Source organism: Myiozetetes cayanensis, unplaced genomic scaffold, assembly GCF_022539395.1.
Source record: "Myiozetetes cayanensis isolate MyiCay16 unplaced genomic scaffold, myiCay2020 scf6-25, whole genome shotgun sequence".
Taxonomy (NCBI): Eukaryota; Metazoa; Chordata; class Aves; order Passeriformes; family Tyrannidae; genus Myiozetetes; species Myiozetetes cayanensis.
The window spans coordinates 62,053,787-62,068,036 of record NW_026087853.1 but is presented as its reverse complement, the minus strand read 5'-3'; positions in this window follow the sequence as shown (position 1 = coordinate 62,068,036).

The window sequence follows — 14,250 nt, the reverse complement described above, 5'->3', positions numbered from 1 at the left end:
TAATGTCCAGTCCCTAAAGAGGAATATTTTCCTTCTTTTCCTATGTTTCTCAGGCCCTGGGTGATGTTTGCTATTGTGCTGGGAATAGCTGTGGGTAAACGGAGCTGTCCTGCCATCCCCAGCCCAAATACCTCTCTTCTCAAACCCCTCTCTTCCCACTCCCAAGCCTCCTGCCCCGCAGGACCACACGTCTGCCAGCTCTGGGAATTCACACAGGACAGTGGAATGGAAATTTTTCTCCAGAAAATGCCCTTTACATGGCAATGACCAAGCACTTCAGGGAGCTGCACGGAGCAGGAGCTGTCCCGGTGCGCCAAGCCAGAGGCAGCTCTGCGAACGCTCCCCTCTGCGCAGGGGATAACACTCCTCAGGAGCGCCTCTGCCATTATCCCCGCCGTAGCGGGGTCCCCCTGCCTCGGGCTCCGAGTGCTGCTGCAGCCCGGTGTGAGCCCCGCATCGCCCGGCAAACACCTCCCTGACAGCACGGCCAGCCTCGGCGGCTCCCGCCTGTGCTCAGCATCCTCCCGACGAGCTGCGCAGGAGCTGCCGTGCGGCACCGACCTGGAAACCTGCTTCCCTGCTTCCTGGGCAGGAGGCAGCTCAGGCTGCGGGAACACGAGCACTCAGCACAGGAGTCTCTGCAGGGCTCAGCTTGGACGGCCTCACGCAGCCCGGGCGGGAGCAGAGCTGGGAGACAGTGGAGGTCCCAGACCACTGTCGGCATTTCCAGGGGCATTCTGGGTTCTTCTGCTTTGAGAATATACATCCTTGGATTTCCCTGCATTTATCTTCTAAATAAAACCCCAAGGTACTCAGTGTGTTCCGGTTTCCAGGTACCACAGAGAGATGACACAGGCACATCTGAGGCAGGTGCATCTGAGGCAGGCTCACCATTCCTACGGAAAGATCTCATACACAATAAAGAAACTGGTGCTGTTATCTCCATTTAGCTTTCGCTCTCATCACTCCTCTCTCCAGTTTCAACCTGCACAGAAAAACTTTGTCTCCTGGAAAGCTACAGATACTCATGGATAAGATGCTCTCAGTCAGTAGAACCAAAAATCTGCTGCATGTATGACCACCAAATATCTCATCATGTCTGAGACAGGTTGCCGAGCCCCTGGAACAGTCCAGGGCAGGATTGTATTGCTGGTCACATCCAAGGGCAGCATTCCAAGGAGAGCTCTGTCTCTGAAACAACAGTGAATTAATTTTCTTAAGCAGAAAAAAAAAAAATAATCTTTTGCCTTGCTTATATGACTGGAAAAGCAATTCTAGAGATTCTATTCACTCCGTCTCATTTTAGGTTAGTTTTTAAAAGCAAAGTTATCACAGAGATTCAGCAAAGCTCAGTACATTTCCAGCAGAAAGCCAGAAGAGAGTTGTGTCAATGCTGTTTTTACCTCCAAACGTGAGAAACACCAAAATGTGCAAGAGAGCTCACACATTAAATACCAAGTCTCCTCTGTGCAGTATTTCCATATTTAACATGAATTTACTGAGAAATGTAGAACTGCCCTGCTGGACAAGCAGGGCCATGCTGCTCCCCCAGCTCTGGAGAGCAGATGTTCAGTGCAGTGTGGCCACGCCAGTGCTCAGCGCTCTGAGCCCTCCTGCTGATCCCCAGCACTGGGACTGTGTTGGGGCTGTACTGGCTCAGATGGAGGAGCCCCTCAGGCCAGGGGCTGTGCCTGGGGACAGAGGGACCCAGAGCTTTGCCTACTGCTGCCAACCCCTCTGCTGTCCTGGCCTCACTCTAGCTGGCAGCTCAGTCCACCCCCCGTGGGATGGGGAGAGAGCTGGGAGAGAAAAGCATGAGAACTGGAAGGTTGAAGTAAAGTCAATTCAACAAGTGATGCAAAAGTCACACACACAAACAAAGCTAAACAAGGAATTCATTCCCTGCTTCGTGTGTCAGGCAGATGCTCAGCCATCTCCAGAACTCCAGCACACGACAGTGATTTGGGAAGACAAATACCATCATTCTGAATGTGCCCTCTTCCTTTTCCCCCCACCTTTATGCACTGAGCACCATGTCCTGTGGTCCGGGACATCCCTTGGGTCAGTTGTGTCACAGGTGTCCCAGCTGTGTCCCCCCAAGTCTTTGTACCCCCCAGCCCATCACTGGTGGGATGGGTGCAGAGCAGAACTGCCCCTGGTGCCCAGCAGTCACTGACACATCACTGAGGGATCAAAACTGCTTCCAGCACAGATCCCAAATTCAGCCCCAGACCAGCTACTGGGAAGAACATTAACTCTATCCCAGCAAAAAATCAACACAACAGCCAATTCACACACAGCTACTCCTTAATGCTCAACACTGCTTCCATGCAACTGGTAAAAACAATGGGCTATTCCTGGATTAATTTTTAAGTTAACCTCCCACTAAAGCCAGAAAATGATACCAACAGATGCCTCCCGCAATCTCCTTCAGCCCTTTGCTACAGAATCAGCACAGCACACTCAGAAGTGGAAGCAGGATACGGGAGAGGTGGGTGAGCAAGGTTCCCCCTCTCAGTGGACACTGGCTGGTGGATCCACTTTCCTTGTAACTCCATTTGCCAATGCTTGGTGAGGGTGAGGATGTGGATGCTGAGCCACTCACTTCACCAGCCCTGGAGTGACTTCCAGCCTGCTTTCTGTCAAAAGCCTGTAATCAGATGCATTCTCCAAGGCCTTACAGTGTTTGTACAGTGAGCAATTACCAACTTACACATTGCAATGGTGCAATTAGCAGTTCTACTATGTTAATAATGAATTTAAGACTTGTGTAGCAACTCTGGAGGGCTTCCATTTGAAGGCCTCACGAGGATCTCATTTTCATTATAAAAACTAATCTGTACGCTAGCCTCCCATTTGCTGACTTCAGGTCTGGAAAGGGCTGGCATTTCAATCTTAAAGTCAAACTCAAAGTCCAGCATCTTCTGAGTGGGGAAATCTCAGTTCAGACCCACGGCTGAGATGGTGAGCATGGAAACACGCAGTCTGAGAGAATCCTGTGGAACCAAATAAGGCAACATTCCTGAAGCAAATGGCACTCCGAACACTATTACATCCTGGCTTTTTATTTTTCTCAAGTGATGGCTCGGAACAACCAGACTCTCCATTAGCTCCTCAGAGTAGGTTTGTGGGTATTTTGTGGTTTATTTAAACAACGCACCAGCATTGTTTAAGTTCTTTGATGGTGAGAAGGTTGTCATTGAATAAAAGTTCAATTAAGAGTTTTTTCCAGTTCCACTTTCCCAAATCCCAGCACTAACAAAGAAAAGGAATCCAGCCCTGAGGTTGTACTTTTCTCTCCTCTCCTGTTCAATTTCTCCCTTCATTGTGTAACATACCAGATGGCAATTTCTTCCCTAAAAATTGCTTGTTACCCTGGTCAGTGTTCAGTTTGGGAATACAGGAGTTATCATTAGATTCATTAGAATCAACAGGAGGGGGGTAGCAGATGGAACTCGGAAGCTGCAGGGGCCAGTGGTGGCTCCCTCTCAGAGCTGCTGGCATTGACTCCATCACACATGGGGGAAGCTCCTGGCAGCTTCTCACTGAAACCACCTTTGTAGCCCCTCCACTACCAAAACCTGACCATGCAAACCCCATACAATTTACACTTTATTTGTGTGTTTGGTCTGCAGAATGATTTTTCTTGCAGAAAAATGGGACATTTCTGAGTGGCCCTGGTGGCTCATGACTTACGTTCAAGGCAAACACAAGACAAATGAGGCACCTCCGGAGAGCCAAACACCAGGCAGGGCTCACTGCCAGGTGGTCCAGTGATAAATAACCACTACTATTTAGTACAGACTGAATAAATGCATAAAACCCGGGAAAAATAAATAAATCATGAAAGTAACACCTGAACAGGCCAAACCCCATAGCACTGGGGCTCATAAAGTGGGCTGCGAGGTTCAAAAATGTGGCAGACAGGTCTGCAATGAGGAATCATTTCTCTGACGTGTGCCAGGTACCAGGTGTGTGTGATGTATCACGTGAAACACGATTTGCTCTGTGTGCCGTTAATTATGTCACCAGTCAGGAACTTAAATAGCATCTGTGCATGATAAATGGTGGTTTCTGGGAGGTGAGGGGCCCCATGAGGGCTGTGGGAGGTCCCCTCCTGTGGCACCTGGAGTCTGGACATCCTGGTAGGATGGTCCTGGCAGGACAGCCCAGCAGGATGCCCTGATGTCCCTCATGGCAGGGACAGGATGGTACAGGCGCTTGTCCATTCTCAGCCTTCTAGGACTTGAATTCCCTGCCAAATACCTCTGCAGAATAAGAGCAGCCCTGTCCTACACCCCAGGAGGAGGGCAAGGACTGCCTCTGCTGGGCTAGGGTGATGTGCCACAAGGATGTGCCATGGGGATGTGCCTCAGACCCTGCTCCAGCTGTCGCCCACATCCAGCTTTCTCTCCCAGTGATGCTGCGTGGCCCTGATGGTGTGACCTGGTCTGGGGGTGCCCGTGCAGGTGCCCACCTGCCCCAGGCTTTCCCCTCTCCCTGCAGACCTCCATGGGCTCTAGGTGCCACTTTCCCAGTTTCTATGCCTGGCTGTGGCAGTACTGCTCCACAGGTCAGGCTGGATGAATGGAAGCTGAGGTGTTGGAGCACCAACCTGCACTTCCCAACAGGCTTCCAGTCACAGCTGCACCCAGTGCTCCCCATTCCTGTGGCTTCTGACGTTTCCGAGTGGGAGTGGAGCCTTCCCCTGGGAGGCAGCTGGAGGAGCAAATGTTAAAAAAGAACATGAAATGTTTTATATTTGTGGTATTTTAACATTTTTTCTTTGTTTGCAGTTAAAAGCAGCTTGAAGCATGTAGTTAGCCAGAGTAATCCTTCCTGGGTGTCTGGCTCACCTGCAGTACCCACAGCTCACTGCAGCACCAGGTGGGAATGGAGCTGCTTCCTGATGCTTTGTATGGAAATCCAAAGGAAGGGAACACAAATGTTTCTGTTATATAGGGGATTTTTTACCAAATTAGCTTTTACATAAGCAGCTTTGTGAGACTACTTTTAAAACCATTGCTTGGGAGATTCCAAACGTGCCATGTTTTCCACTAAAGGACAGAAATGTGGTAGCTCACCTCACACAGGGCAGGGGAACTGCTGCAGGCACGGAGCACTGAGGGCATGAGCAAGGGACGTGTATGGCAGAGACAGGATCCTTCACCAGGTCACCTGACACAGCTGGAGGAAAATAGACAATAATTCAGAAGTAAGAGCACTTCACATCCAAAACTTCACCTGCCATGTCAGTGGTTCTGTTAGAAATATAAGCTCTATCTACAGGTTTTTTACCTTACTTAGATATTCAGATTATCAGAGTTATAAGTATATTATTTCTGCAAGATGAAAGATAATCCTATTTCCACTGTGAGTGATACAGTAGATGATATAAACAGCCACTGGGTCCAACCAAAACTCCATATAACCATTTATCCAGCACAAGCAGTGAAAGAAAGGAGTGTACTTCCAAACCTCAAATCCTAAAACTCTGTGCAAATCAGTTACTATGTCATGGAAAGAACCAAAACCTGATGCTGGGAATAACAGAGCAGGTTTGGAGAACATGGGCTGACTTTGCAGATGAAATCCTGGAGCCAGAAAATCTGGCAGTCTGGCAGAAAATGCGCCCAAATTAATGCAAAATATGAGAATGCAGGAATGAGACAGCCCTGAAAGCAAAGATGACAGACTTGCACGCTGGCTGACAGCACTTAACTGGGAAAGAAACCAAAGCCCACAACTCAGAATATTCTCACAGTTTCCAGCGATTTGTGGCTCTGATTGTTTTGTTTAAAATAAAAAGGCAGGACTTTTTTTGATATGATAAATTTACTCATCCACTTTTGGGTTCAAGTGACCCTTTAGCATCAACAACAGCAACTCCTGGTTCTCGAGCTCATGTAAGAACCATGATGTGCTCCCCAGGGATGTGTCATCCCACACCTCTGGCAGCCACACACCACTCAGCTCAGAGCCTCCGGCTTTTGCTGCCTCCAGGATTTTCTTCTCTCACTTAAGGTTTGCAGGAAGTCTCTGAAAAGGTCCCCTGAGGTGGCCCAGGAGTCAGTGGTTGATCCAGGTGAGGGCAGTTCCCAGCCCTGCTCCCAGGCCTGGCAGGGGCTGTGGTCGGGCTCTGGGGCTGCCTCGGGGGTGTCACGATGTGTCAGTGTCAGAGTCCATCACCAAGAGGAACATGGAGTCACAGAGTCACAGAATCAGGTTTGGGCTGGAAGGGACCTCAAATCCCACCTTGTTGCACCCCCAGCTGTGGGCAGGGACACCTTCCACTGGATCAAACTGCTCCAAGCTCCACCCAGCCTAACCATGACCCTGCATGGGGCAGTTTGCCCTCAATGGATTCAGAATTTTCCGTAACACCAACAGAGTGTCCTGAAACATCCAACACTGAATGGAAAAGTTGTCCTGACCCCCGCCATCCCAGCTTGGAAATCCAGTCTGCACCCAAAACCATGGACTTCCCAAAGCAACTTTCCTCAGGCAGTACAAGGTTAACAAGTCCCCGACAAACTACCCGTGTGTCCTCAGGACAGCACCAAAGGGGTATTTGACTCCAAGGTGGAGATCCCACCTTCCCACCAGGCCCACGCTCAGACAGGGAGCACTGGGTGCTGCCACACAGCCGTGCTCAGAGCTTCTGACAGTTTTAAAGCCTCTGAGAGCTGATACCTTTAATATTTATACATATAAATCACACAGTTATAGGACTCTGATCTCCTTACTGAATTTCTTTGCGTGCAGAAGGAATCCATAAAATTATTTCAGCTGGAGTTAACAGTTATATCTTTTATTTTAAAGTGATAAACTTAATTTATCACAGCTTGCTATCAGCAGGGCCTCCATGATCTCAAGAGTAAATGGAAAATTGAGGAGGTGAAAATGAGGGCAGGTTTGACATTATGAAATTAAGTGGGAAATTTACAGTGATGTTTGGAAAAGCCTGATATTTTGCAAAATATTTGAGATTCCCACTGGTGAGCTGACTAAGCTCTTCTGGGTATCCTGTAAGGGCAAGGCTGTCATTTACTGCCAGCTCCACATGTTCAGCAAAGCTCAGAGAAGCCTTGTATTTGCCCAGTGACTAAAGTTTTCAGCCCAAGTTTTATCATCTCAGAAGATTTTAACAACATCAGCTTCGCAGTTTTCCACACCACTTCTGAAATTATTTAAAAACTAAGATGAGGTAGGCTTATTATGGAAATTCAGTAAATTAGATCTGCTAGAAGAGGATGAGAAAGGCAATTTTTCCTCCTTTTCTGAGTCAAAAGTCTTGAATTTCTTTCTTCCAAATCTTTTGTCCTAATTCTTTAAAAAAATCAACAAAACTGTTAGCGTATTGGCTTGCCTCATTGTCCAGGGAATTCAGGACATCTTCCTCACAGGGAAACACCATCAAACTTGATGTCACTGGCTTTCATTTATCTCTACATTGAGCTATTTCTGCCTTCTAACTTTTGTGGTCACAGTCAAACTCTCACATGAAACAGAGAAATCAGATCTAGCTGTCCCCCCTCCCAGCATTGTCCATAATGGTGTTTCCCACGTTCCCATTGCTGTTCCTGGAGTGTTGGTGCTGCCCAGATCTGCCCCTCCACGCTCCTTCCATCCATACAGGTGCCACAGGGAGAGGGGGCAGTGTTTTCTCTTGTCTTGTTCCTTTTTCCCTGCAAGCAGAACCTGACTCCCACCTGGCTCCACCCTCCTTTCAGGGAGTTGTAGAAAGTGAGACGGTCTCAGTATTTGTATAATATTGATATTAATTATCGCCCTGCATCATACACACCCCCAAAATCTAATCTTTCCCTGGAATGCAGTTGCACAGAGGTCTTTAAAAGAGGATAAGGAGAGCATCACACTGGGTTTGTGGATTTGATTCTGTTCCTGCAGGTTTGCTGGGCACTGCTAGGACCCCAGCGTGGGCACGTGGTGCCACTGCTACAGCTGTGACTGGAGATGGTGAACCATGCCACCTTCACTTTTGAGGGAGCCCAGAACATTTCTGTGAGAACATTTTGGGCTTCTACATGCAGCAGGAAGGCACACATGGTGTGGAGTTCACATACCCAGGTTGCAGCTTTCCAAAGCTAGTGCTGCCACAGCACTGCCCTGCCCACAAGCATCGGCCCCTCCCTGCCCATGTGCCACTGGGTTGTCCTGTCGGCACTGCAGACGTTATTACTTGTTGGAAGTCACAAGGTCACCTACGCAGAGAACAATTGGTTTTCATAATTCCTATTCATTATGCAAATTCATTATTTACAGATGCCGTTAAACTGCAGCGGATGTGAGGAGCAGTAATAGGAGCCGTGCTTCTGACAGGAGGAAAAAATATTTGACAGAAGATGAATTAGGGTTTGGCCAAATGAGCAAAAAGTGATTTGGAGAATGGGAATGCAGAACCTTCCTGGTGAGGAAGCAACAGAGCCCTTGTCGGGAGGCAGAGCTGGGAGTGGGGACAAGATGGGAGCTGCTGCTGTGCCAGTTAGTGCCACGCTGGCCCCGTGGATCCCCCTGCTCGGGAGGGCTCAGGCAGCCTCGGCTCTCACATGGCAGCTGCCAGGTCTGCTGGGCAGGGTGAGCTGGTGCCAGTGGGGCAGAACTGGAGGCTGTGGACACCAGGTACTGCCCAGGGCATCCATCCCTCTCCCAGCTGTCCCTGACACAGGCATGGCATCTGTACCATGCCAAGGGGTGACAGGAGTGTCTGCCAGACCTCCCTACCTCGCCCAGAGATGCACATTTCAGTGCCCACATCTCTACAGAGGAAATGTATAAACCATTAAATTAATTTAATTTGAGGCAGCCTGTAGCTTCATGGTCTAGAAACTTATCCATGGCTTCCACTCCTTAAAGCAAACATGTTTGTTGTTCTGCTGTGCTTCTTATTTGTTTTTTGGCTTCTTATCTGCCTTCTGTGGGGGAGCAGAGTAAAACCTATTAATTCACTCAGCACAAAACCATCAGCTGGAGCCTTGCAAACAGGCTGGCAAACATTTGGAAGTTTTCCCTTTGCCTGCGGTGCCATTAAATACAGCAATGGGTCCCAGCCCTGGAGTACCCCCAGGGAAGCCTTAATCTGACACACAATTCACACTGAGTCAGAACACTGCATGGACTTGGTTTGAGGTGATCTTTCCAGCAGCAGTTCGTGCAGACTTGTACATATTTTTGATACATTGCACCATTTCAATGGTTGCTTGTCTTTGATGGGCCAAGGGAATGGAATTTCTAATTTACTGGTCTGTCACTGGTGTAAGAACCAATGTTCCAGCTGAACACAGACTGGATGAGACAGCACTATTGCCTTAATGCTCTGGTCTTGTCTCTGCCACCTCTATTACAATGGAACCTGACCCTCACCCTCGCGGCCCTTCCTTCCCTCCTCCCTTCTGGTGCTGTTGTCATTCTGGGCCCAGGACACGGACAGTGAGTGACTGACCCTGCTGGGTCACTGCCAGCAATACATCCTTTGGGCACACACAGAAGGTGGCCCAGGAAGGCACTCAGGCTCTCTCTGCCCAGCACAGCAACGCCGCCCACCATGAACCAGAGTGGAGTGATGGAATTATTGATAATTGCTTGTTATTAAATCCACGGTTAACTCCAGAATATTTTTGCCTTGCTGGGTGCTCATGGGTGGACTAGAAGCAATCCCTCTCCCTGTGCTACGAGTGCCCACAGGGCACTCACTACAGGAGTAGTACACTGCAGGAGTGTACACTCACTACAGGAGACAGCAGGTTGTTAATATCCACGGGAAAATAAAAAGCCCCTTTTTGGATAAATGTCAGTCTTATTTCTGAAAACTTAGCAAACAAAGGAAATAAAAATCCCTTCCCTAGAAAATCCTCAGCATCCATTACAGAATCATTTTGCATCTTATCTCCTTTTACTCTCCCCTTGTGTCTTGAAATTGTTGATGTCAACATGCCGAACAAGAGGCTAGGCACCAAATCTTATTATAGTCTCTTCTTTAGGATCCACTAGAGAAAAATGTGATTTTTCTGTCTGTGTGTGCACAGGTGTGTGTACTCAGCTCAAGAGCCAGGCAATGTCTCACTTGTTCATACTTTCTTCTTCACCCACAATGCTGAGCAGCTCCTGCCACTTCCATAGGATGAGGACACATCTGGAGGGTATTTGCAGCACCACGAGTAACCCTTGTGGAGGGCAAACATGGGCTGGAGTCACAGGAAGCCGAGGGTTCCAGATGTCCAGGGGATCCATCGTTTCTTCATTTTGTAAGCCACCACAATGCCTGGGATGAGGCTCTGGCTGGTCCCTGGCACAAAACCCTCCTCCTGCCCAGTTGGACAGAGCACAGCACTGTAGGAAGGACCTACTCCACATGCAGCATCCCCACAACAAGGGACTTTCTCTTGTCTGTCTTCTAGAAAAAATTTTACCTGGTCGCAGTGGGTTCATTGATGGAGCTCAGGTAGGTACCAGTCGCTTGTTTGTGTGACCCAAAGTTCATCTCCAGTACTCTCAGCACTCCTGCCTGGCTACCACTCCAATTAATTCTGCTCCTAGTCAGACCCTTCCCTATTTCTTGTCCCATGCTCCTGCTTGCTCCCTGGACAGGGTGGCTCCTCAGCTGCAGTTCCCCTGGGGGTCTCAGTGGGGATGCTCAGCCCAGACTGAGGGTCCACAGCCCCCCACCCAGGGGCTCAGAGCTGGTCTGGCTGCTCCAGCAGCCTGTAGGACTCCCACTGTGCTTTGGCATCTCCCTTCTGGAAAGCATCTTGGGAAGAGAGCAGCTACCCATAAATCCTGCTGAGGGCTGGAGCTGTGCTGCGCAATGGCCTCAGAGCCTCTGTGACCTGAAAGAACCATCACTGGGGTTTCTTGTTACAGGGAAATTCACTTTACGCGTTCACCCAGCTTTCACCTGTGATTAGGAACCTCAGGCGTGACAGGTAAATTGCTCTTTGTTGTTGGAGCAGAAAACATCTCCCTTTGTAAGGGGTATGGTAAGGGCAGGCAAGTTATGTGTGAGTTTTAAAATTGAATTTTGTCTTTGAGCTTCAGAGCCATCATGGCACTGCTGGGTTCATTTAGCAGCACCACAGTCAGTCTGGAATGGAGGAAGGATCTGCCTTTCCCCTATTAAGGCAACACATAGATGGGAGTACATTTCCTTTTTAACTCTGCTCAGTTTTCTTTTTTCCTTGGAATTCCGAATGTACAATCCTGGCAGTGAAACAGGGTAGGCACAGAGCACACTCTCTGCAACATCCACTAAAAGTAGTGCAGGAAAGGGGCTGCTGCCTTCTGCAGACTCAGAAAAAAAGAGCTTTTCAACTCTAACTCCCTAATACAATCAAACACAATCATAAGCAAAATTATTCATGCTGACTTGATTAATAAAAAGAGAAGAATATGCTAATGAGGTGTCCTGAAGCATCTCTCCCTAAGTTTGAACACAGTGCCACAGCTCTCTGGGCATGGATTAATCAGTGTAGGAAAACATCCCCTTCTTCCCTTTCTCTCAAGATCTTCTGGTATCTGGAAGACAGGACTATATCTGGGTTGCTCCTCATCAGGGTTGTGGCTGGTCTGCACCTCCCAGACCACAGGGCAGGAGAAAGCATGAGGTTGTGCCCAGGGCCAGGTGATGGATGGCAGGGTGACCCAGGTGAGGTTGTGCCTGGCGATGGGGTAAGTGATGATGGATCTTTTCCTTGGTGCCAAAGGCAAAGGAGAAATGTCTATTCCCATCTGGCCCCAAAGAGGTCTCTCCAGAACCTGCGACTAGTTTCCTGTGTATGGGAGGGCACAGGAATTCACAAGTGGGAATGTGCCCTACCCTTAACAGAGTGCTCTGCACAATGAGCGTCACATCAGCGCAGCGGGTTCTTGGCTCAGGCTGTGAGCGTGAAGGGTCACTCTGATGGCTGAGGCAACAGTTTTTGCTTGTTTTTCAGGAAAAACACACCTCTCAGCAGCGTTCCCAGAGCGAGCTCCCATCACCAGCCCTCCACAGCCCTCTCATCAGCCAGGTGACCCTCTCCTCCTGGCACAGCTTCATTCCTGAGCTAATGGACAAGGCCTCGTCCCCAAGGGGGATGTTTACCTGTCCCTAGGGGGGATGTTTGTCTCTCCCCAGGGGGATGTTTTGTTTGCCCGTCCCCGAGCCATGTGAGCCCAAGCTGCAGACCAAAAGAGCTGCTGACACTTCTGCTGGGGCTGCTGTGATTTTTTCCCTTTCCAAGAGGATCCATCAGCTCTCTCTGCCCAGAGTCTTGATATCACCTGCAGATCAGAGGCATCATTTCCCTCTCTATCAACAGGGATTCTGCCTGGGTATGTAGGTCAGGATTGGTCCTTTTCATCCCATTGTCTGCTGTACCTTTCATTCTTCACAGAACCTAACATTTCTCCTCACTTTTTAAAAATATTCCATTTGTACCTCTTTTTTGCTCAACCTGACTGTATTCTCCTGGCATTGTGGCCTCTACCCATTCTCTGTCTGACATTAGAAACAATGGACTGGGCATTAGTTTATACATGATCCAGAATTTCCTTAAGACTTTGAACCTTCTGCTCAGATATCCTTCTGGGTTTGTCAGACAGATACTTCCATTACACAACTCAAATGTTCAATAATAATAGTCTGGATCTTTTCAGATATCAAAACTTCCTCCCACTGGAAATCAATCATCAGACAAGAGACAAGTCGGGTAGTTGAGAATTGCCTGCCAACTTTCCTTCACTGTAAAGGCTGATGAAAGCAGGCAAACTCTAAATGACTTGTCAAAGACAGATTAAAGAGAGAAACTGAGAGTATAATTATGGCCACACAGAAACACAGTGTTTGCACAGATGTGGGGGGTTGGGGGCACAGAGAGGAGAAGATGTGTCAGAAGTGCAAGTGCACATCCAGAGCCAGCAGGCTTCAAGTGACACTGAGTGGATGTTCCAGGAGGCCACACCAAGAACAGATAAGGGGATGACAGACCTGACAGCACTGTGTGAAGGATGTTGTGAGTTCCAGGCTGAAGAGCAGTGTCACCTGCCTTGCTGGTCATGTGTAGGTCTGGTCCCCACAATTCAAGAAAGAAGCAGAAAGTCTGGAGAGAATCCAAAGGAGGGACGTGAAGAATGACCCAAGGGCTGAAGACTCTGCTCTGTGAGGAAAACCTGAAGGAGTTTGGTTCCTTTTTACTGGAAAACAGAGGACTCAGGGGGACCCCATCACAGTACCCCAGGACATACCAGGGGGCTCCAAAGAGGATGGAAGGTCTCTCTGCAGGAGGAGCCCCATGGAGGAGGAAAGGGGTGATGGGTATAAGCTGCACTGGGAGAGGTTTTATTTCAATATAAAAGAAACTTCTAACAATGAAAACAATCGTTCACTGGAACAAACTCCCCAGGGACAGGCCGAGTCCCCATCGCTGGAGGGTTCAGTGTACAGCTATGCAGGGTGTGAGAAAATCTCTTGCTTTCCCATGAAAGGCTGGAGCAAATGATATTTCAAGGTCCCTTTCAAGCTGGGCTGCTCTAGGATTCTACGTTTCTGTGATCCACAGAAAATAAGAATGCAAAAATATGATGGGATTTTTCAGTTGTTAGCGTACAGAAATTCTGCATTTGTGGATCAAATCTGGTGGTCCCATGCCCCCCACATGCACTGGCAGAGCCACACTCAAGCCAGCACTGATCCTGGCTCCTGATCCTCGGGTTGCTGGAGGGATGGGGACACGAGGGCTGCCATGGGACCTGTGGGACTGGAGCTGAGCAGAGCAGGAGCCCCTGGAGAGCAGGTACCCACGGCCATCTCTCCCTGTGCCCTGTGATCCCGTGTCTCAGGGCATCCTGATCCCCATCCCCTTGTCCAGCATCTTCTGTGCTCCACAGCAATTTTCTGTGACGAGTCAAAGCTCCCCTGTGTTCCCTCTATTCCAATGTCATACACACCATACTAAAGCTCAGTGTGTGTCTATCATTAAACATCTTTTTATTTATGCATGAATAATTGAAACCTTGCATTATTAATATTTTAATTAACCTTTCCATAAGGTTTGGTGGTTTTAATGCCTTCTTTCATCTCCCTGAGCCATCCCTATAATGTGTTTAACTGCTGACTTTCTCTCCTGTCACTTGTGTGAAGTCTTTAACATTGCTGCAGCATGCGCAGGATCATCTTCAGAAAGAATTCGCTGTTGAACACCATGGAGCTGACTCCTCATAAAAGACCTTCCTTGTTTGAGGTTCCTGCCATTG